Source organism: Equus caballus, chromosome 3, assembly GCF_041296265.1.
Source record: "Equus caballus isolate H_3958 breed thoroughbred chromosome 3, TB-T2T, whole genome shotgun sequence".
Classification (NCBI taxonomy): domain Eukaryota; kingdom Metazoa; phylum Chordata; class Mammalia; order Perissodactyla; family Equidae; genus Equus; species Equus caballus.
Window position 1 is genome coordinate 11,058,441 of NC_091686.1, and position 23,961 is coordinate 11,082,401.

Here is a 23,961-nt window from a genome sequence, read left to right on the forward strand (position 1 = left end):
GATCAAAATAGAGTTCCAAGGTACAGTAATGTCTTCCATGGGTTATATATGCTCTTTCTCACATTTTAAAATTGCTCCTTTATTAAACTCTCCTCAAATTAACCTAGTTTCAAAGTGCCACATATTTTCAGCTGGACCTTACTGGAGATAGACTCCATATTACCTTATAGTACTACGTGAACCAAAGCAACCGTTTATTGAATGTCTACTTTTTGTCAACCAACACAAGTACTATGCAAATTTTCTTTTTAAATATTTTGACAAGGGATAATAATTTACTCATTAGAATCTACATAATTTTACCAAGGTCTGCAAAGTCCATGATATTTAGGCCAATTTCTGCCTTCAATAGAAATGATGTCACATTATTAATAAGACCATCAGAGTGAGATTTGGAAGGTAGGCAGGGGCCTAATTACGGCAAAGTTGATAATGATGATGACGACGATGACGATGACGATGATGATGATGATGGTATTCATGATGATAATGATAGAGGTTAAAAAACTTTAAAATTTATGGAGCATGTGATGGGCTGAGTGTTATGTAGCTTATCTTATTGAATGGGCTTTGAAGTCTAAGCCAGAATCCTAATTTACTTATGTCTGTCATTCCAACTGTTTGAACTTTGGTAAGTTACTGAATGTCTCTGAGCCTCGGACTCCATCCCCTAGCTAAATCCTATCTCCTAAGACTGCTGAGAAGATGAAATAAGTTAGTTATGTAAAGCACTTTGCACATAACCAGAGCTCAAAAATAGTACTGAAAGTTTGTATTTCCAGTATTAATTTATAATATTAACAATCACTCAGTGGTCAAAACCAAGATAGCTTTGGAAATGAACTCAGGCAGAAAACACCCTAGCTTTCCCCCAATCTCTCACTCAACTTCTCATGACTGGATTACTTTGAATGGTACAGATATGTGGATAACATGTGGCTGTGTAGGGCAGTGGTTAAGGCACCATTTTAGAACGGAACTTCTTGGATAATCTTGGGCTCCACTTCACTCCTCTGTGCCTGTTTTCTGATATATAAAACAAATATTATAATAGAGCTATGGCATAGAGTTGCAGTGAAAATTAAATCAGTAAATGCATGTAAATAGCTTGGATTACAACATTGCCTAGGTCTAGTAAGTGTTCAATTAATGTTATTCATATTCATATTATTGTTATTATTTGCCTCTTTATTTCCCAGCTAATAGAACTAGAAAAGTCATGCTAAATAAAACAAAAATGCCTGCCTAAAGACACTGGGGAAAACCCCCACACATAGCTATTGATAAGACTGAGGGGGAAAAGATGGAGAATGTGTGTTTGAGATTTTAAAATATTTTTCTTGAGTCAGTGAGGAAACTGGTCATTGACTTTCCCCAACTTAACAATAAAATGATTGCTTCATTACCTATTGAGCTTGTGGTCATGAGAAAATCATTTTAAACTTTCAGAATGTGGGTTATTTCGTCAGTAAATTGGAATAATATACACCTGAGTATTAAATTAGATAATGTATAGATTTGGAGTATTTTTCTGTCTTTCTCTACTTTACAACCATTTCACTTAATCAATTCCTTTTATTATTTAGTTCTTGTCTTAGCTATTGTTTTCTCTCAATGGCTTTTCATACCTGCAGGAGACTGTTGGGCAGACAGGAATTGTGGAAAAGTAGTAACGCCCATAGGCAACTCTCAGTAAAAGGGCAACAGGAGTCAATGGACATCTTTTCCTTTATGCCTCCAGGGAGTAATTGTATGCGTTCTCCAAAGGGTCCAGTGGGATCATCATGGCCAACTCCATAATGTACTTTTTCCTTGGCTTTCCTTCCCCGTTTATTTCATCCTCCCTAGTCCTGACTCCTGCTTCCCATAATCACTTTCCGAATAAGCCACTTGTACACAAGCTCCTTTCCCAGACTCTACTGTTGAAGAGAAGAAAGAAGTCCTTAGAGTCAATCAATCAAAATAATAGATAGAGTGGCTTTTCTTGACCTACCTCATGCTGAGCATCCTCTGACATTTTGGGAAAAAGTAAATCTAGGCTGTATATCATGTCCCTGCTTGCCTGCAGTTTTGCTTTCCGTGGTTTAAGTTATCTGCAGTCGGAAAATATTAAATGGAAAGTTCCAGAAATAACCAATTCGTAAGTTTTAATTGAGTGCCCTTCTGAGTAGAATGATGAACTCTCACTTTGTCCCGCTCCATATTGCCCAGGACAAGAATTGTCTCTGTCCAGCATATCCATGCTGTATAGCTATCCGTTAGTCACTTAGTAGCCATCTTGGTAATCAGATCGACCATCACATTATTGCACTACTTATGTTTAAGTAACCCTTATTTTACTTAATAATGGCCCCAAACACAAGAGTAATGACGCTGGCAATTCAGACATGGCAAAGAGAAGCTGCAAAGTGCGTGCTTTAAGTGAAAAGGTGACAGCTCTCGACTTAATAAGGAAAGAGAAAAAATCATCCGCTGAGGTTGCAAATATTTACGGTAACTCTTATTACAATATATTGTTATAATTGTTCTATTTTATTATTAGTTATTGTTGTTAATCTCTTACTGTGCCTACTTCATAAATTAAACTTTATCGTGGGTATGTGTGTATAGGAAAACACATAGCATATATAGGGTTTGGTACTATCCACAGTTTCAGGCCTCCACTGGGGGTCTTGGAGCATATCCCCTGCGATAAGGGGGGACTACTGTAATGGTTTTTGTTTGCAATATGCAAAAGCAACTCTGGCTATCTGTAGCCCAAAGGGAGTTTATAGGAAAGAGACAGGGTACCACAGTACTAAAATTTGCATCTCCGGAAGGAGAGCAGCCTGAAAAATTCTTAGAACGCTAGGAGCAGAAATTTGTGGGACATCTCTTTAAAGTATCATGGGTGAGGTCTCAGAGGCAACTATTTGTGTCTCTGAGTCCCCAGTAAAGAGTCATACTCAAGGAAGGGAGACTGATTAGCTGCAGATCCATGTTTCTAGTAATAAGACCTGTTATTTTAGCCCCCAAATAATCCTAGAGATGGGGAGAGGCAGAACCCAAAGGTCAGGATTACGGGCAGATGTAATGTCTAACTCCATGGTAAATCCAGCATTCCTTTTATTGTTTCATGACCTTCAGCAAGTCATTCTCTCTCTCTAGTGACCTCTGGAAGAGGGGTGAATGCAACCAGATTAACTTTATGTTATCAGCTAGCTCTGACTTATTTTGAAAAATGACCTGTAATTTTGCTCTTGCTGGATCATGAGTATTCTAGTCTTAACATATTTCTCTCTGCTTCAATAGCAATTTATTCTTGAAATCTTCTGATGTCATTTTATCTGACTACTGAAAATACAGCTTAAATGGCTACAATGGCTATAGTTTAAAAATAAAACTTAAATAGCATATATACAAATTTTGAGGTGATAACTAGATGAAAATGACTAAGCGTATGTACAAAATGGAGAAATACTTTCCATGAATTAATAAGTGAATGAATGAGCCCTGGTATGTGGCACTATCGTCTTACGGAAAAAAAAATTCTATCATTTATGAGGGGGTAGATATTTGAGAAAGTCGATATTATTATTTTTTATCAATTTCTCCAGCTTTTTTGAAATTCTATCCTGCAAGTTAGATCATCAGAATACAGATTATAGTGTTCCTTTCATCCTCAACATTTATTGAGAATTAATGTGATAGTGAATTGAATAATGTGAAAATGTCTCCTGCAAAATCCTGGTTAAGTATATTATTACTTGGTTAACTCAGTGTCTTTGAAAGGGAGTTCAAGTCAGTTGTGTCGTTTAAAGAAGATAACGTGAAAGTACCCACTTTCATTTGCTTTCAACATTTACTAAACAATTGCTATTGGCCAAACCTTATCCCACTTGATAGCAATTCATTTATTCATTATCGCCTGCCTTAAACCAACCACAGTGCGTCATAACCCATGAAAGCCATGCTCCTTTCCTTTTAGAGCCCTCTCTTACTATATCTTTCCCCTTTTCTTTTCCTCCCTTCTTAGCCCCTGTGATGCCCCGTAACTTCATCACATTCATTTCTTCTTTAGATAGATTTATATGTTGCTTCCTATTTAAAAGAAGTTGGGGGGGGTGTGGAGATTTATATGATGATTCGAAATATTTGTTTTTTTCCCTCTTTTCTAAATTAGTAATTAGAAAATATAGAGGACCTCATTTTTTACCCAAAGCAGTACCTGCATTAATTCTGCTTCTGAATGTGCTTATTCCTTCCGCTCTTTTTGATTAAACTCACGATGGGTTTATGTCTCCTTTTACCTACGCATTTATCTGCAGACATTCTCATGCCCCTTTGAAGCCAGATGGGGCATAAATCTTAAATAAATAAATAAGTAAAAAATATGATAAAAGATCACTACCCTGGTTAGCTTATACCATAAAAATGAGTCCAATAAGCCTATAAATACATGTGAATTCTGAAATAAAATACCATCTGTTTTTGTAGGAAAAAAGGGCATTAATTTTATATCACAACATGTTATCCAGTGGAAATTCAATACAGTGATATAAATAAAGCAAGCCTCTGAATATGTGGAATGCTCAAGTTATCATCCTGCTCCTGCCAAATTTAAAAAAAGTTTTTTTCTTTTTGCAATAATGTGCACTTAACTGAGTTAGATTTTAATGTCTGGAACTGGCAGGTTTCCCCAGAGCTGCATCAGATATCAGAATCAAGGGTTATTAACATTACAAAGAGCACCACTGTCCTACAGTGTCCCCTTTATCATTTTGAGCAGCTGCCTCAAGGCAAAGCATTTAACCTTGGGAAATGTGATAGAAATTCTGGGAAGTCAAAACCCGCCAGTAGATTCCCTCAGCTGGGATCTACTGTAAAGCTTTATTTAGCTGCAACACGGGAGAAAGATGAAACTCTTATTATCATTGATGTTTATCATTTCCATTCAGCCCTTCTAAATCCCCTGAATACTTTTACTTTTACTTATAAACAGCAATATTCCATTTGCTGCTAGGACACTGTTTTCCCCACTGAGAATGTCATTAGCAATAAAGGCCTCTCAGAAGGGGGTGCTCAATATTTAAAAATAGATGCTCCGTTTATTTCCTTCCAGGTGTTTTAGAGCAAGATGCTAACTTGGGCTTTTTTTTTTTGTAGAACTTTATTTTCTATTTTGGCTGAAAAAGGCTACTGTTTGCATGGTTACTTGCTTAATATTAGAAATCAAGTAGAAACAGTGCTGGTGACCGAGAAGTGAATGGGCATGCTCAAAAATGACTGGTGGCGCAACCATTGACATAAACCTTTAAAAAAGCAAATCCGGTAAGATTTCTTAAGAGACTTAAAACCTTTTATAGCTTTGATCCAGTAATTTCAGTTCTGGGAATCTATCTTATGGAGAGACTATTATTTATTAAGACAATGGGCTGCTATTTTATGCCTGGTGCTGTCATCTCTTTTAATCCTTAAAGAAATCCTATGAATTCAATATTACAAATGAGGAAACTGAGGCACAGAGAATTTTAGCAGTGAAGGAGAGCAGATTTTGCCATCCAAAAATATGGTTTTTTGGCGTAAGGATTATTTTGAGGTAAAGGCAATCAAAAACCAAGAGTTTCAAGAAATGCTCTTTACCTCCCCCTCAACTGCCTAAATTTACATTTGAAAGGGGGCCTATATCAGAAAGAGAACTATTACCACAGATAGTTTTTTACCTAAGAAACTTATCTGCATAACAGGGCAACCTTTGTTTTTCAAACATTTCCTCTGCCTTCCTGTGAATGGTCTCCTTCCCTTTGTATTCTCAGACCCCTACCTCTTTCCTTAGCTCAGGATGGTACACAACCTTCAATTATCTGGCTGCCCTTTGAGTCTTCATATCTCTGTAGGGGAGCAGAATTTACTACCTCAAAATGTGTCTCTTTGGCTTGATTATTTTTAAGAACAAAAGACTCAGGAAGAAATTTTGAACTTCCCCCCAACTGCCTAAAAAAGTTTAGGATAGAAGGCCTGTTCTAGGAAGGAGCTGTTACCATAAAGAACTATAGTAGAATATGAACTAGGTGTGGTAGACAGGGAGGAACCTAGCAAGGCCCGTTTGATCAAAGTTCTCTCCATGTCCCATTGTCTCGGCATGGCGTGCCAAACACTAGTTTACCAAACATCTGCATTCCATCTCCATGTGAATTGTCTTCCTCCCCTTTGAAGTCCCAAACCACTACCCCCAACATCCTGCTTTGTCTTTAGCTGAAAATGATATTTACGGTGGTGGCTTCAGTCCTTTGGTGACTTACTCAGTTTTCCTGGGTTTCTCCCATGTATACGTGTTATTACACTTGTTTGATTTTCTCCTGTTACTCTGTCTCATGTCAGTTTAATTCTTAGACCAGCCAGAAGAACCAAGGTTAATAAAGAAATATTTCTTCCTCCTCGAATCTTTATGGGGCTCCCATATGTAATTGTATTTGTTTTTCTCCTGTTAATCTGTCTTCTATCAATTTAATTATTAGGCCAGCCAAAGAACCTAGAAGGAAAGGAGGAGAAAGTCTTCTACTCCTGCAGCAGCTTTCCAAGATCCCACAGATGGAAGATAGTAGAGTCAGGTCTTCAACCCAGGGAATCTAACATCAGTGTTTGAACACAAAATCGCTAAATCTCAATGATGTGGATCAAGGCTGCCCCAGGGAGGGAAGCCCAGGGCATCCTCGGCTACGTGCAGATCTATGTGACCCGATTCATATCTAAAGTTATACGACCACACAATAACCAGACCCTCACCTGCACTGATACCATTTTAATGACTTTTCACATCATCTTTCCTTTATCTATTAAAAGTAAGTCATGTACCCATGCCTTATAAATTTAGCCCTAACTGGGGCCGGCTCCGTGGCCGAGTGGTTAAGTTTGCGTGCTCCGCTGCGGCGGCCCAGGGTTTGGATCCTGGGTGTGGACATGGCACCGCTTGTCAGGCCATGTTGAGGTGGCATCCCACATCCCACAACTAGCAGGACCTGCAACTAAGATATACAACTGTGTACGGGGGGAGGTTTGGGGAGATAAAGCAGAAAAAAAAAAAAAGAAGATCGGCAACAGTTGTTAGCCCAGGTGCCAATCTTTAAAAAAAAAAAAAAAAAGGAAAATTTAGCCCTAACTTTCAACATGTTGCATCCCTTCACTGCCCATGGGTCTTGGGTCCTGTCCCTATGCTTCAGCTCTTCACTGCCCATGGGTCCTGTCCCCATGCTATTCTCTGAATAAAGGAGCACTGCTACCAGACCTTGAGAGTCCAAGAAATCTTTCTTTTGACTCCTTGGCTCACCAAGAGCACATCATCAACACTTTGTGCAACCTTTTATCTCATAAAATATTTGTTGCTATTGTATTTATGATGATCCAAAAGTTAAAAAAATACAAAGAGAATGGTTAAGTAAATTATATTACATAAAACGATATAAGCAAAGTTTTAATATTGACAGCACTTAAAAATAACCCTAAATGTAAATATAGGATAAGAAAACATTATTTAAGCTACAAATAACAAAAAAGTTAAAAATAAGAAACATTAAATTGTCAATAGAGATTGTATTTAAGTTGTGCGAATATGTTTGAATATTTATTTCTATTCTACTTTTTTCTATATTTTCTGTTTATAATGAGTATATTATTGTAGAAATAAAAAATATGTTTATTTTAAACATTGACATTTAAAAAATATCTGTCAAGGACATTGGAAATACATTTTTATCTTTAAGTTAAAAATCCTTTACCTTCTTTTATAGGTCACTCTTTAGTCGCAAAAAAAGAGAAAATATTGACTTTCATCCTCATATTTAGTTGGTGTATCAAGAATCACAGGACTTTCTGATACCAGCGTCAATGTGGTCATCTATCTGGAAGGTTAGAGAGAGAACAAATTTTGCCTCAGATCACAAAGAGGTTTAGATTTATAAAATTTCCAGGTTATGTACACTTAGTGACATCTGGGTGTCATATTTCATGGTAAATCTAGGGTTCAAACAATTTTTTATCATTTCCATTTTAAGATCATGACTATCTACATCTGTGAACTATTTGCCTACTCAAATATCTCCATATGAGTGTGATTGCTCACTCAAGAAAATTAAGAGAAAATACGTTATTTAGCATTTAATTTATAACAAAATTTGCAAGCTCTAGTCTTGCAAATATCTCAAGAAATGAAGCTGATAAAGCAACCTGATCAATTAGCCAATTTACAGTATACTTTATTCCAGTTCCATGAAAACAAAAAAACTAACTGCATTTTTTTAGGCAGATGAAAATCCCTGACTTTGAGTGGCATATCTCTAATCCCCAAGTTTGAGATTAAACTTTGACTCTATGTGTCACCTGGGCCCCATATTACAGATCCCATTTTCTCACTTCCCAGCTCTAATCTTACCTCTTACTTCTTTCTAGTATAGAAAGATTATCCATTAAAGGCAGATCTATTTCATGTCTACTGATTTTCTGACTATTTTAGTCCTTAATACCTTGTTGATGCAGTACCCTCTCCCATCAAAAAGTTAGTTTTTTTCTTTTGTTTTTCAAGTCTGAATTCTATGTTTCTTCCTGTACGGGTAGTGTTTCTCATTATTTTGCTCACCAAATTAAGGCTTAAAAAAGCTCAAGTTGGTTTCTCTTTTTTATAGATCAGTGATATCCAATAGAATTTTCTGCAGTGGTGGAAATATTCTATATTCCTGTTGTCCAATTTGGTAGCCACTATCCAGACTTGGTTATTGAGCACTTAAAATGTGTCTTGTGCAGCTGAGGAGCTGAATTTTTAATTTTATTTAATTTTAATTAATTTAAATTGAAGTAAGCACCTTGGCTAGTGGCTACTATATTAGCACAGATTTAGCATGTTCTTGTAGACTAATAAAATCCTAATCAATTGTGTTTAGAGAGAAAATGGAGCACACTGGAACGTTCTTTTATTTTCTCATTCTATCGATAGTTTCCTCCTTCTTCTGTAACCTTTCCATCATTTCTCTTTCCTTCTCTTCCAGTGTTCCTCCCTCATTCTCTTTCAACAAGGATCTTTGGTATTTGTTTAGCAGTGTGGCGATAGAAATCTTGAGGACATACGGAAGAAATGGTGATAGTTTGCTTACAAAAACCAAATGGAGAGAATTAACTATGGAGAAAGCTCAAGACTCTCCTCTTTTAATTGACTCTCCCTTCTACAAGGAGGAATTCTATCCAAGGACAAAATAATGTAAGTTTGACAGGAGTGTCCTCTAAGGTATCTAATATTCATGAATCTAGACCAGCTAATAAATTCTCTTTATTGTGTAAGCTAGTTTGAAATTGATTCTATCAACTAATAAGTTCTCTCTAATTCAAAAGGTTAGCGTGAAGATCATTTGAATGATATAGTGAAATTGCCCAGCACTGTGATTACTTAAAAAATATTATTTTCTTTTTTCCCTGAATTTCATCTGATACCATGCACAGTGATATACTCTTTTACTGGATCCATTTACCTACCGCATTCATGGAAACCCTATGATTCTCATGTTTTGGAGAAAAGAAATATACTGTAGAGCCCACGGTGCTTCCAAATGCTCTGCCCTCCATTTCCCTTAAATACTCTGATATGTGCGAGTTGTTTTTGGATCTTTTTAAGTGCATCATTGATATCTTCCTTTGGCTTGATGCCTCATGACAGGCTACAAAGTCTGCTGCAGTTTGGCAGTTTCCATGCTGGGCACAGCTGTCAGTATCTCTTTGCCTTCATTTCAGAGAATCTAATGCTACTGGCAAGACATCAGAAGGCAAGCCAGAGAATAACTGGGGTTTCTCTTTAGCAAAAGAGAAATGGAAAGACCATCTCCCAGACCTTTCCTCTACCCAGCTGTTTTTGGGCAGTTCCTCTATTTCACTGATGAAGAATCAGATTTTTTTCTTTATTTTTTCTATTCGTATGCCCCAGTGCACAGAGGGGAAGCTGAATTGTCTCATTTTTATCACATTACTTGCTGTTTTAGCACAACACTGTGCTTGAAGTTATAGCACAAAGAGACAGCTGTTACACAGAAGGCACATGCCCGGCCTGCTGGGAACAGACTCTCCAGATTCATCCCTGAGCAATGGGCTGTGAATCAACTTATTAGCCTTTTCTAAGGCAAATGGAAGTGGAAGTGAAAGGACTGTCCTCTTCAGTTATCCAGTTGACTAATGTTTGGCTCATTAATATGGTGGGAAATTGTGGTGAGACCCCCAAGAGAAACTGAAATCAGTCTACTTAAGGCAAAGGGTAGAATATTGAAGGTCACAAAAAGGGAGAAGGAATGATACCCTACAAGATGGAGAGCGTATAAATGTAAAAGTCCTTCAAGTAGGTAAGAAAAAAAATAGAATGGGCAGATAAACTTTATAAATGGCCAAAAGAGCCATTGGAATGCCTGTCAAATGTTCAACATGATAAATATTAATATAAAAGCCAACAATCTAAAATGTCTTTGGACCATAGTCATAGATAAATAAGCTCCATAGTGTTGATGATAGTAGGTGATGTTTATCTTCTTTTGGTAATGCTCAATGTTTACTGTGAACTCTACACCATGCTATGTGATTTGGTAACATAACATTATTTACTCATCATGATAATTTCATGAAATAGATATTATTAGTCCCATTTTACATAAGAGTTAACGGAGACTGAGAGTAGGTAAAAACTTGACCATACTCATAGAGAGTTGGATTCAAACCCAGGGGTGTCTGACTGTAAGCCTATCACCTTAACCCACATATTGATGCTGCTGTGGAATGGCAGGTTGTGTACATGAGCTGTCAACTATGACTAACAGTCCTACACAACTGATCCTCTTCAGCCAAAAAACTCTAAGCTCTTAGTGTCATAATCCCCAACACATTTCCTAGCCCTCATCTCTTCTCTATTTTCTTTATGAGCGTCACCCTTTCTTTATTTCTTTGGTGCCAATATCTCTATTGTCTTACGCAGAGATGCGGAGGGAGCACTTGGATACCTGGGATAGAGGGAGGACATTGTGAAGTACTTTAAATATCTGTGGACAGAGGGATGTACTGGGGTTAGAAAAATTGGCAAGAGCTTGACTTGTTTAGTAGTATGGAGAAGACCAAACTATTTAAAGTGAGTAAATAATGATAATTTTTTTAAAAGTGTTTTAAGTAACCAATTCTTTTCTTTGGTTTATTTGCTGTAAATAAATATTGGTTATTTTCTCTGTTTTAATAACTACTCAAAAATTTAAAATAGTGTTATTTTGCCATCTAAGATTAGTTTTCCTAAAGTATTTTTCAAGATTTTATTAGGAAAATGAAGATACACCGTGTACTAGGGCTGTTCTGCTGGAAGCAATTTGGAAAAAAGTGGCCCAGAATTTCTTCTTACATTTTGATTTTTCTTTTTAGAAGAGGTTTACTTCCTTTTTTTAAGACGCAAACCATTCAGGCTTCTCTGCTTCCATTTCTTGATCTCTATGAGTAAACGCTGGCAACTTTTAGTGTGTTTGATTTCAGATGAACATCCTGAGGCTTTGGAGTTGAAGTTAAAAAGGGAATTCTGTGGGCAAAAGATTCCATTAGTATATTTATGTGCATTTATTTTAAATTGAGGTAAAATTCACATAACATAAAATTTGCCATTTTAAAGCATACAGTTCATTGGCTGTTAGTACATTTACAATGTTGTACAACTATCACCACCTAATTATAGCACATTTCATCACCCCCAAAAGAAACCCCATTCCCATTAAGCATCCATTCTCATCTCCCCCTCTTTACAAAGCAAACCACCATTTTGGTTTCTGTCTCCATGAATTTGCTTATCTGGATTATGCATATAAATGGAATCATATAATATGTGGCCTTTCATGTTTGGCTTTTTTCACTTAGCACAATGTCCTCAAGGTTCAAGCATGTACTTCTGTGTTTCAGTAGGGTTGAAGGAGCCAAGCTTTTCAATGTAGATCCAGAGGTAATAGCATTAATTTTCATGTAATCCATGATCTACTTCAGGAATTTTTAAATTTCTTTCATAGCACTTGTGCCTATCCAAGTACAGTATTTATTATCTTTTTAATAAGGTAGAGGGAGATGCTAATCTTAAGCAAACTACAAATACATTTTCCTCATAAGGTAATAGGGAATGAAGAAATGAATAGCTAAAATGGACAATGGAGAAAAAATGATAATTATAATAGGAATTCAAGTTAAACATACGTATGGCAGCTGAGGCTAAGACTAGTAGTTTGAGCTTCCTGGAAGACAATGTGAAAAGGGAGTCAGAGCGTGCATAGCTCTGCCATCTGATGAAATCAAAGCTTACATGTTGCCTGGCCCTAAACTCTAACATGAGTGCAAGAGTGCAATATATAGATGTTTATATAAGGAATGCTGAATCACTGCATCGAAAATGTCCTCAAAAGTCACAAACATTTTCTTACCTCAGCTGCCATAGGTATATTTGCCTTGATCCATCTATCTGGTTTTCCAGTGCCCATGTAAGCTTTCCTGTAGGTTGAGGGATTTTCATGATGGCTTTCCTTTGCCAGGGCACTAGCTCAACCCCAAACCGTATCCCACACCTTGGGTTGATCGCTCCAACTTTCTAGAGTTCACTGAACTTGTAATAAACTCATCGGTCAGTTGTGTTTTCTACTTTTACTATACAAACTGTGTTATTGAGGAAGTTGAGAAGGTGATGCTAAACGCAGTAAAGACATGGTCCTTGCCCACAAAGAGATATTTAGTGAGAGATAGGAACATTTGAACAAATCATAACTGTATCATAGTAAGGGACCTCAATGTATGCAGGGTTAGGAGTCACCAGTTGACAGAGTATGCTCTGTATAGAGGGCAGTCTAGCATCATTGTGGATTAGCGCCATCCCTTCATATAAACCGAATCAAACAGAAAAGGTAAAAGCCAAAGACAAGCCACAGGCTTCACTCAGGACTGCTTTTTTTTTAATTCACTTGACCTGTGATTGTCTGCTTTCTTCCCTTCTCTCCAATCACTCGCTTTGTAGTTCAGCTTTTGTGGGAATATCTCAACATCCTGTTTATTCATCATCCTGTTTAGTGTAGACATCTCTTCATGTTAGTAAGTAAGATGCTCACATTCTCCTTTAATTTTCCTGTTGCCACGCTGCCAGTTTTTCCTTGGAACTGTCCCTCTACTACATTTTATTTGCAGGGAACTCAAAATAGAGCCTGACGTGTTTTAGCCTCTCAACTCATTGTTTATTAAATGAATACATTAGCACACAGTGAAGTGGTTAAAAACTTGTTTTCTGGAGTCCGAAATCCTTGAGGTCTACACTTGGCTCTGTCACTTGTTAGCTGTGTGACCTTGGGCAAGTTATTTAGTTTTTCTGAGCTTCAAGGCCCTCACCTGCAAAATCAGGATACCAATCACCTTGCTCCGTAGGCTATGCCAGCATTCAGTAAGATTATGCATGTCAATTACCTACTTTTTGGTAAATAATAGATATTTGCTACAACCACAAATATTACTACAACTCATTTTGAAATGGCCTGGGCTGTATGTTTACTCCGTTGGGCCATTAGCAATACTTCAGTGGTAAGATTCATTAAGGCTGAGTCTAAATATTTAGTCTGCAGCAGAATTTAATGTTTTCTCTTGTTAAATTTTTATTTACATTTTTCTGGAATACTAGAATTCTAGCAGGGGCTCCCTTATTATTATGAAAGTAAAATAAGCCAATGAAATTCTATACTTATTCAACGACTATGTATTGAACATCTATTATGTGGCAGACACGATTTAGTTACTGAAGATACAACAGTGAACAATATGGACCAAAATGCCTGTCCTTTTGGATCTTCCACCCCAATACTTACAATAGCTAGCGCATGTAAAGGACTTAGTCTGTGCTGGAAATTTCCCAAAGCACTTATAAATATTACCCCATTGAATCATTTAAATGACCTTATTAGGGAGATAGTGTTATTATCTCCATTTTTACAGATAGGGAAACTGAAGCACAGAGAGAGTCGGTGCCGTCTCCATAGATCACTTGTGACGCGATAAGTGACAGAGCTGAGAATGTAATTCAGACAGTTTGGTTCCAGAGCCATGTTTTTATGCTATTATTCTATATAAACGACTTTCAGGTAATGAAGTATGTTGAAAAGGCAAATGGGGGAAAATAGGACAGATTTTGCTTAACTAGTGTTGACCATCATCAATTTGATACCAAAGGGTAAACTACAAGAGAGAATTGAAAAAAAAAATCCCGTATAGTCAATACAGTTAGAGAGTACTTGGCTTAAAAAAAAACAACCAAACTTAAGCTATAAACACCTATGCTTTCTTCAGTGCCTCTGAAAGAAAGTAAAAATAGAATTCCAGTAATGTTGTTTTTAAAAGGATAGAAAACCTCTCCAGAAAGCACTAAGTACTTCGTGGGAATGGAGGGGGCCATTAAGGTAACTGCCCTAGACATCAGTTGGCATCCGAGAAAAGGTCTTCAATACACAAATGTCTTTTCCAGTCTTCACCTCTGCAGGGTTTGCATCCTCTGTCTTGTGATGGGAAAAAGCTTCCACGCTGCAAAGATAGGATTTAGCCTGTCCTGAAATTTAGCCCACAACGGAGTCTCCACCACTTAGCTAGCATTTCTACACAAACCCTATTAATTATCAATGTGAATCACACATAAGTGCACAGCAAAATGCCTAGGGCAGAATAGGTGCCTGATATAAGTTTCTCTTTTATTTTAAATTTTAGGTCAAAACAACATTTTACTGAAAGACAAAACAATTAAATTTTGTGGTAGTTTCTGAACAAACTTCAACCTGTTTCTGAAATTATATTCTTCCCACATTTCCTGTTGATCTAAGTCATTCCATCATTTAAAAAAAAATCCTAGAAATAAATTGTATCATAATGTGATATAACCTAGTTTTCTTTCCCCACCACCTCACACCTGTATACTTTCCCTTACTCCAGCCTCTCCATATTTATTGCATATTCCTCACTCTACCATTTTGATGTCACTCTCAAGCCCTGCTTAAGGACAACATGCCTGTCAAGTTCAGGTCCGGGTACAGTTTTCTCTTTGAATTCTTTTAATGATTGTGTGGGTTTCTTACCTATCAGATGAACAAGTCTAATGTGGAGGAAACAGTTGTAAAGTGTAGATGAACGTGGATACTGCTCAGGCTTAGCTCTCATCAAGGAATTAACACAAATGCACACAAGAAGTTTTTACAAATGCACTTGATTTTGTTACGCATACGTGACTTGGAGGCAAGTTAGAGGTCAAAAAGGTAGCATGTATAAAGATGCTCTCAGGGATTAGGAGGGTAAGTGGTGGGAATTCCAGCTTCAATCCAACTCAAAGGCAGGAAAAAAACTAAAAGATGCAGAAGATCAAGTGATCATCAAGATGAACAGAGATGCACTTCTGTTTTTTCACTGATTTGTTCGGCATTAATTCTTTTTATTTTTGCATTTTGAGAGCCGTCCTGAGCTTGGTGTTTAGTTTCTACTCTACATCTTTGTCCATCCTCATCTTTGTTGCACAATGAGTAGAAAGCGTGGTTCTAAGTTGACAGGCTCCAAAAACAAACCCAACGCTCTTGGGCAACTTTGAGCAAATCAGCTAACTTCTCTACTTCTGTTCTTTTATTTGCAAATGAGAGAAGTACAAATCATCTGACAGTTTTGCTTTAAAAACTATGTCTGCTTTGGACCCTCAAATGGTAGATTACTTCTCTTATATCAGAATTCTTCTCTCCCTGTTTTTGTGATGCCCTCTGGTCCTTTGTGGAAGTACACATGTTTAAGCAGAAAGTAGGTAAATTGTGCCATCACTTGTCATATGCTTGTCTTATCCCTAGAAAGTTTGCCAGAGCTCTCCGGGGATAGAAATTATGTTCTGTTCCTTTTTTTCCCCCGTCTCAGGATTCTTTGTACACCATGGATACTCAATATATCTTGTTTGATGATGATTGACAAGAACAAATTCAATTGCTCTGCTTCACCTTTTTGAAAGATGCTTGCCTCCACTAGAATTCTGCATCCATTAACTGTCCCCTCCGTCTGTGAGCTGTGTTGAAGCCAAAATCTAAATAGCTGTCTATTTTTCAATTACTTGTCATATTTGATTTCTGAGAGGTATAATAGAGGATGTTTTGGGGGAGTAGAGAGAAGGTAGAGATCTTTATTTTGGTACATTTTTGTCTCCTAACTAATCACTAACACAAGAACTGAGTTAGATTCCAGCGCCTTAAAGACTCCTTTTTACTTTTGGTTTAGCTTAATGGTTTACTGAATGTTATGTCTCAGTAGCTACCTCATACTTTCTTTGATCTTTGCTACAAATTTAGTCTTTTTCTTTTTCTATCTCTTTTTTTGTTGAGGAAGATTGTCACTGAGCTAACATCTGTGTCAATCTTCCTCCATTTTTTTCTTCGTATGTGGGATGCTGCCACAGCATGGCTTGATGAGTGGTGTGTAGGTCCGTGCCTGGGATCCAAACCCATGAACACTTAAGTGGGGTGTGGGAACTTAACCACTACGCCACTGGGCCAGCTCTGCTGCACCTTAGACTTGATTGGACCTGCCTATCTGACCACTTAATTCACTAAAGGAAAGGTGATTTGGAAACTATCTGTTCTCTCCACTGAAACCCCACATTCTAAATGCAAAAAATAATGGGAATTATATGCCCCTGAGAATATGTAATTGGCAAAAACAATACCCTGAATCAGACACACATAGCTCCAAATCCTAGCTTGATGATTTGCTAGCTGCACGTCTCAGTTATTATTGCCCTAAAGCTTAGTGGCTTAAAAAAATGTTTTTATTTTGCTTATAATTTTGTAGGTCAAAATTTTAAGTGGGGCCTAACCAAGAAGTTCTCACCTGGGCTCTCTCATGCAGTTGCAGTTAGATGTTGCCTGGGGCTCCAGTCATCTGAAGGCTCAGCTGGGCTGGACGTCCAAGAAGGCGCACTCACGTGACTGGCAGTTGGTATTGGCTGTTGGCTAGAAGCTTAGCTAGGGCTGTCTAAGGAGCTCCCATATGTGACCTCTCCCACATGGCGGTCTCAGGGTAGTTGGACTTCTTATACACTGCCTGGCTTCCTCCAGAGTGAGCATCCCAAGAAAATGAGGCAGAAGCTGCATGGCCTTTTGTGACCCAGCCTGGGAGGTCAAATAGCTTCACTTCTGCCATACTCTGTTGGTTAGAGCAGTTACAAGATCTCCCCCCAAAAAGAAGAGGGGACGCAGACTTCAACTCAAGGTTGCATTGTAGAAGAGCATATGGTGGTATTATTGTGAATATCTTTGGAAAACGCAATCTACTCAATCATGTGACTTTTATTAAGTTACTGACACACTTTGTGCCTCAGTTTCCTCATCCCTAAAATGGTGATAACCTGTAGGGAATTTCATGATAATCAGATAGATAGGTACAAGTTTGCTAAACATTTTTCTCTTAAAAGTTTGACCTGTTAGACAATTGTTTGGCATCACAAAATCCAGTTTATCTGCAGATATTTTAGAGCTTTAGGCATGTTTATGAGTGCGCGGCTCTGCAAAGAGAATTCTGAAATTGTATCTGCATTTTCATACAGAAAGGGCCTTCAAGTCCATTGTCACTGTAATATATCCAAATACTTCAGTTCTCTAATGGAACATTCCCTAACAGACTGTCATATCTAGTGTAGTTAACCGTCCAAATTTAATTATTATTCAAGCAGTGAGATGTAATATTCATTTTCTTGCAAAGAATTTGGCTTTGGTACCTATTGGTATGTGCCAGGCAATAGGTTATTATTGAAATAGGAAAGGAGTCCTGACTCTCATCCTGCTTCCAGGATGGAGCATTTATAGTTTAGGATCATGATTGCTGGATTCATTTTCAGTGTTGAAGTTCAAGCTGACCAAGCCCAGAAATTGTGCTTCTAGAAAATGAGCTCCCACTCCCATTTCCACCCTAATTAGCAACCCACAGAGCCAACTCTCTTCTTCAGTTATAATTAAGAGGAAAGCAAACAGTACAAATTTGCAATGATCTTTTATGTCATATTTATTTTCTGATGAATTATTAAATGGTTTACCATCCAAATTTAGTTAACATACCTGCTAATTTGAAGGTGGGGAGGACTCAAACCTTCATATTCATTTATTTCATGGGCATGCGTAACTGAAAATAGAAGATTCTTCATATGAAGGTTCTCTGCTGTTATCAATAGTGGGTAGTAGAAAAGATCACTATTGTAGTAATCGTAATTGTCAAGTTATAATAAGACTCTAAAGGGAGGAGGCCTGAATGAGAGAAAATTCTATTTTGAAAAATAACAGTGTGGGTCAATTTTTGAACAAGCCATGCAAATACAGAGATATCCAAGAAAATCTTATGCAAATTCTGTTTTTCCCACTGAAGTGACCCATTCAACATACTGAAATGTTTTCATAGCTTATCAAGTAACCCAATTCTAGAACCTTCCTTTACAAACCTGACAGGATTCATCGGAATAAAGAGGCAAGGAGAAAGCTAATGTTTTAACCTGTACTTCTGATTGAATTGGTTCACCTTGTAACTGATGTATGTTTACAGAAATTAAAGAGACCCTGGAGATGCCATCTCACTGTGCCAATTTTCTAAGTTTTACAAGTAGTGAAAGAGCTTGTCTGAAAGAATCAAAATAAAGATGAATATGTTTATTCTAAAAAAAGGAAGAAAGAAAAAAAGAAAAAGAAAAGGTTCTTCTCACATAGTACTAATTTTCCACTCAGTTGCTTGGTAGAGAGCTTGAAAGTGAAAGGCATATTAAATAAAAGTGCTTGCTATAGCCTTGTGCATGTCTGTGTGATTGTGTGTGTGTGTGCACTGTGTTATTGTGGCAGAGATATAAAATGTCATGGTCTGTTGGACGTTTAAATAGGATACAGGCGATGTCTTATCTTAGCTGGAATACATGTCCCCTTGGAATACAAATCCCAAATGGAAAGCTTAGAATGCTTCCTAGACATAAATGGTTTTCTTGTGAACTTGGATCATTTTTGCAAATTTGGCTGTGTGCTATGGGATGCATCTTATGCTGACAATCTGAGTCCAGAGGAGGAAACAAGCCCTTAGATTGGCATACTTTATTCTTCCTAAAAACAAAAATCTTAAATTTAAATCACTGAGATGAGTGGTTTGGAATGATTCCTGCCTGTTTAGTTTTAAGACAGAAAGGAAATATGGTTTATGGGCAGAAAAGTGAAGAAGGTATTTAAAATTCTGCTTCATTATAAATGATGTCTCTGGGTCTTAAATGCGTGAGGATGCATTACATATTTAGTATCTCTGATGTATAACGTTTGGATAAAGTAGTATATGTCAATCCAAATTATCTTGTACCGTGATATAGCAAGAATGGTAATGCAATTTCATATTTTCCTTTTGCTAAGAAGTTGTCGTATTTATTTGAATGCCTTTTGTGCCAACTACTGTGCTATGTGGTTTAATTATGTTATCACGTTTAATCTTTGAAATACTATAATAGCTATTTGTTACAGCTGGCAATTTAATAGGCTGAATTCTAAAATGCAAACTCCAAAAGAATAATTTCAAATTTACTTTTCTTCCTAGATTAGTGACACATTACACTTAATTAAATTGTTAGGCTTATCTTAAAATTGTGCTTCCTTTCTGTGGAAACCATTTTACTTAGGAAAACAGATACCTCCAATTCTACCTCGTGGGCTGCCCATGCAAAGTCTTATTTGTGACTTGATTAAATTGTAAACATGTGAAAGCTTTGGCTAAAACTGGTCCTATGTGAATTGAGAGAAACATGGAATGCACAGCTTTCCAAAGAAACAGAATCAATTTCAGCAGCAATTAATACAGTTGGAGCAGAAATTAGCCTGGAAAGACTGAGCATTACCAAAACAAAAATCACAGCTCTAAGCACCTGCAGTATGGTAGCAGCATTAAATATATGATTGCTTATTTTCATAAAGCTCCTGAAAATTAGGTATTGCTATTCCCTGTACATAGATTAAAAAATGGCCTAGAAGGATCAAGAACTTTGTTCAAGGTCACATAATTGGTAGTTAATTTAATTAGCAGCTTCAAGATCCTTTACTCTCTCTTGTGTTTGTCCCCTTGCCTTTCATTGGATGTTTATGGGAACATACACTTTAAACATAATCTAGTCTTGACATTTGACATAATATATTTATAATTATATTTCAAAGTCCTGAGATTGACCGGGAAAGAGAAAATCAATCCAACTGATCAGAACTCTGTTGAATGTGAAAATGGTAAAATGAAAATCCGATGATATTACAACTGGTTCCCTTAACGGAGGCAAAGATTCAGGAGAGATTAAAGTGGTAATTTGGCAGTTGTATCATCAACAAGATGAAATCAAGTCCCCATGTAACTTTACGCCTGTGTTATTTGATTTACCGTCTATTTTGATTAAATTACACCAAATAATTGCAGAGTCTCCTCTTCAGTCTGTGTTGCATAGACAGCTCAAGGGATAAGATTGGGCTAGAAAAGCATTGAAGATAAATGATTGGATTTGGATTTTTTTTTCCTGTTGGTGAAGCACTCTGACTAACCGTGTTGAACGTTTTTGCCTTTGTGATGACTGCTTTAGTCCCGGAGCAGGTGCTGTAAACACAAATCTCTATAGGAGATTTGTAGTTAACATAGATGCTTGAAACGTGTTGGTGTAATGAGAAGGTATTGAGCTGCAGCTACTCTGACTGAACATTCCAGCTGCCTATTTGCATTGCCTTTTAAAGCATGGCGTGGCACAGGATGCCAGGTACCATCTTTTTTTTTTTTAGCATCCTGAGGGATGTTGCCAAATAATGTGTCTTACTTTGGGTTTCCCTAGAAGCAGACCTGTGACAAGATGAAGCACTTGGAAAGTGATTCTAGGAGGTACTAGTAGGGGAGTGCAAAAGTGAGACAGGGAAGGGAAGGAAGAAAACTTAGGGTGCATGAACCAGGCGACTACTGCTGTGACCCCTGGGGTCGCTCCCACTAAGGAACTCCGGGTGCCGTTGCTGGCTATCCCTCAGAGTGGTCTCACCCAAGATCTGAGGATACTGAGTTCTCTCTCCACCAACTCCTGCTGTCATTCATTGAGGGCTGTTTCTCGTGATAACAAACACCTAGCACTTACGGCTTGCCCTGCGTGGGCTAAGAATACTTGAGTGATGAGAAAAATCTGCAGGCAGAGGCCCGCAAGTGTTTGCCTTAAAATGCCATTGGTGAATACAGGGCTCAGAAGTGAGAGCCAACGGCTTAGGAATGGGGCGCCAAGGATATCTGCTACATGAAGACAATGGTAGGCAAGTCTTTCACTGGTTGCACTTCAAAATTTACTAAGCACCTACCTACCTCCTCTGCCTGGTGAACTGAGGTAGGTGCTGGGAGATGTAAAAACAAAGAAGAAACATTCCCTATCTGTAAAGAATCACCGTCTTTAATAGTCCAAAGCTCACCTAGAATTGTTGCTCATATTTTCTTCAGTCTTCTATCATGTGGTCTGAATTAATCTGAGCAAATTAAATGGGAGAGTGGAGTTAACATATTAACATAACAGATCACCAGCATGCCTTCTTGAATCAAGGGTAAAGAGCTATGCCATTCTCTGTATTCACAGCTGCTTTTCCACTAAGCACAACATTACAGTCTATCTTTCTCTTCTTTTTTTTTTTTAAACTACATTCAGGAAAACATTTTTTTCCCTGACTCTAAACTCCTACAATTATTGCCCCCTTGTTGACATTTCACTGTTACATCCACATACCCAAAAGAATAATTACGAAGATATAATGTGAAAAAAGAGAAACATCATCATTTTAATTGGTGAGGATTAATCAAATCATAAAACCATTACATATTAACCTGCATGAACTGCTTCAGACTCTCACCTCCAAAGTTGATATAAAGGTAAGCCAAGCTCTCCTGTGAGGGCCATTCATATCCATTAATTGTTACAATCCAAGATACACTAGGTCTCAGCTGGTTGCCGTTTCTTCTGTATTTGAAATGTGCTTCTCAGCAGAGATCGGAGGACACCATTGGGACTCATTTGAGTCTGACTTTCACATTAATTTTTCTGTGCTGTGAAGAGTGAAGACAAAATCAATGTCCATCAGTAATTATTCAAGGTAAGATATCTAGTGATATTGAATACCTATGGCAGCACCAGGCGTAAAATTTACTTAAGGTTTGTTGAGTTGACAGCCATTTATTCTAGTCCTGCTTCATTTTCCATGTTGCACATATCTTTTAGGAAAATAAAACAATTGCAAGGAAAAAATAAATTCTACTTACTGACGCAATTTGCCAGAAACCAGATCTGTTTCAGAATGGTAGAGGAGAATTAAAGTTGTAGAATCTTATAAGCTTAACTAAGAATAATGTCTTTCCAACCGGCAGAAGCAAAATATTTCACAGTGCATATTGACACAAAAACACGTGGCTCAATTAAATTTTCATAATGAAGGCTCTTTGTAACTCGTGACTGAACTTGAAAAAAAAGAAGAGCCTAGAGCTATTTCTTGGGTCCTGAATAAATATTCTTAAGCTGAACACATGCTCATGGCAAGAGAGTAATAATACAGCTGGGTTTAAAAGTTTATTTGTTTCGACTGCTATGCTGAAATCTAAATGTGCTCTCAATGATATGCTATGCTTTTAAAGAAATTACAAACAAAACCAAACAACAATAGCAAAAAATATTAAACCCTTTTTTATTTTCTTATGCCTGAGGCTCCAAGGTAGGTTGTCTTTGCAGCATCTGACTTTTTGGTTGTCTAATGGTAGAAGAGGGCATGTGGGGTGGGAGGAGGGTTTCCAAGCATCAGTTCTTGGGCCACAGCAACTTGGCAAATAATCTCTCCCATCTAATTAATCTAGTGGTGCTAGGTGGACACATGCATCACTTCTGTTCTTTCTATCTGTTCTGTTGCTTACCTATTCAACACTGTTGAACAGAAAAGAAAAGGAAAGAAAATTTCAGGTATCCGGCTTTTCTGTGTCTTTCTGACAGCAAACAGTCAGTTTGAGTTGTCTATTTTTTCATTGGCTATTTTTGTCATAGTGTGCTCAATACTTGACATCTCGTATGAGAATTATCTTCCAAGAATTGCCTTCCATTTCTACTCTGTTGTATTTTGTAATTTCACGTCAGAACTTGAGAATTTAGCCCTGAGGGATATTTGCTTCCTTGTTTGCTCAGGTGGCTGGTTCCAGGAGGTCAAGGGCAATGTGCTGAATCAGATAAAGTTTTATCCTTTCCACATTGCCTCCCTCTTTTAAGAGCCTGATATTTGACCTGATCTTTCAGTTAAATGAGGTAGGGTAGATGATGAACTAGAATGGGTGATTCTGAGGTCATGGGAGAACATAGGAAGTTTCGGGACTCTGGCCTAAATCGAGAACAACCCACACATAACCTATATTAGATCTAAGCCTTCACTGGGGCCATTGTTCCCCCAGAGCATATTCATATGGCTATAGAGCCTAGGTATCAAATAGGAGTAAGAATATAGCAGTGGCTGATGGAAAGGGTCCAGATTGCCAGGCAGAGTGTAGTGTTCAGGCAATAGGGACGTGAGGGTGTATTCTCAGTGGATATGGGAATGAATGAAACAATACTTTGTCTTCAAGGAGTTCACAGTATTGTGAGGGAAACAAGTAGATGCTAAAACAACTATAGTTTGGAATAACAAGCTAATAACAACTGTAGCTTTAATAAAGAGAGAAGAAATAAATTCTTACATTTCCCAAACTATGGGAGATTTTACTTCGTGGAATAGATGAGAAATTTGGAAATGTGGCAGAAAATGGCGAGCTCCTTTCACACGGGTGTGTTTAAGGACAGACTTCTAGTCTCTGTATCCTCTTTGGAGAAAATCAGGACCCGAGGACTGAGTTGTTGCCTAGTAAATTCCTCTCTTTTTGGGT

The 23,961-nt window shown here is 37.5% G+C and overlaps 1 long non-coding RNA gene across 1 annotated transcript in view; it reads left to right on the top strand.

The window, feature by feature from the left end:
- Positions 1-7,766: 7,766 nt before the first annotated feature.
- Positions 7,767-23,961, top strand: part of LOC111772769 (uncharacterized) — a 90,625-nt gene continuing 74,430 nt past the window's right edge. Inside the window, exons 1-2 of the long non-coding RNA XR_002806791.2 lie at positions 7,767-7,884; positions 9,018-9,226. This is a non-coding gene — a long non-coding RNA (uncharacterized lncRNA). The remainder of the gene's footprint in view (positions 7,885-9,017; positions 9,227-23,961) is intronic.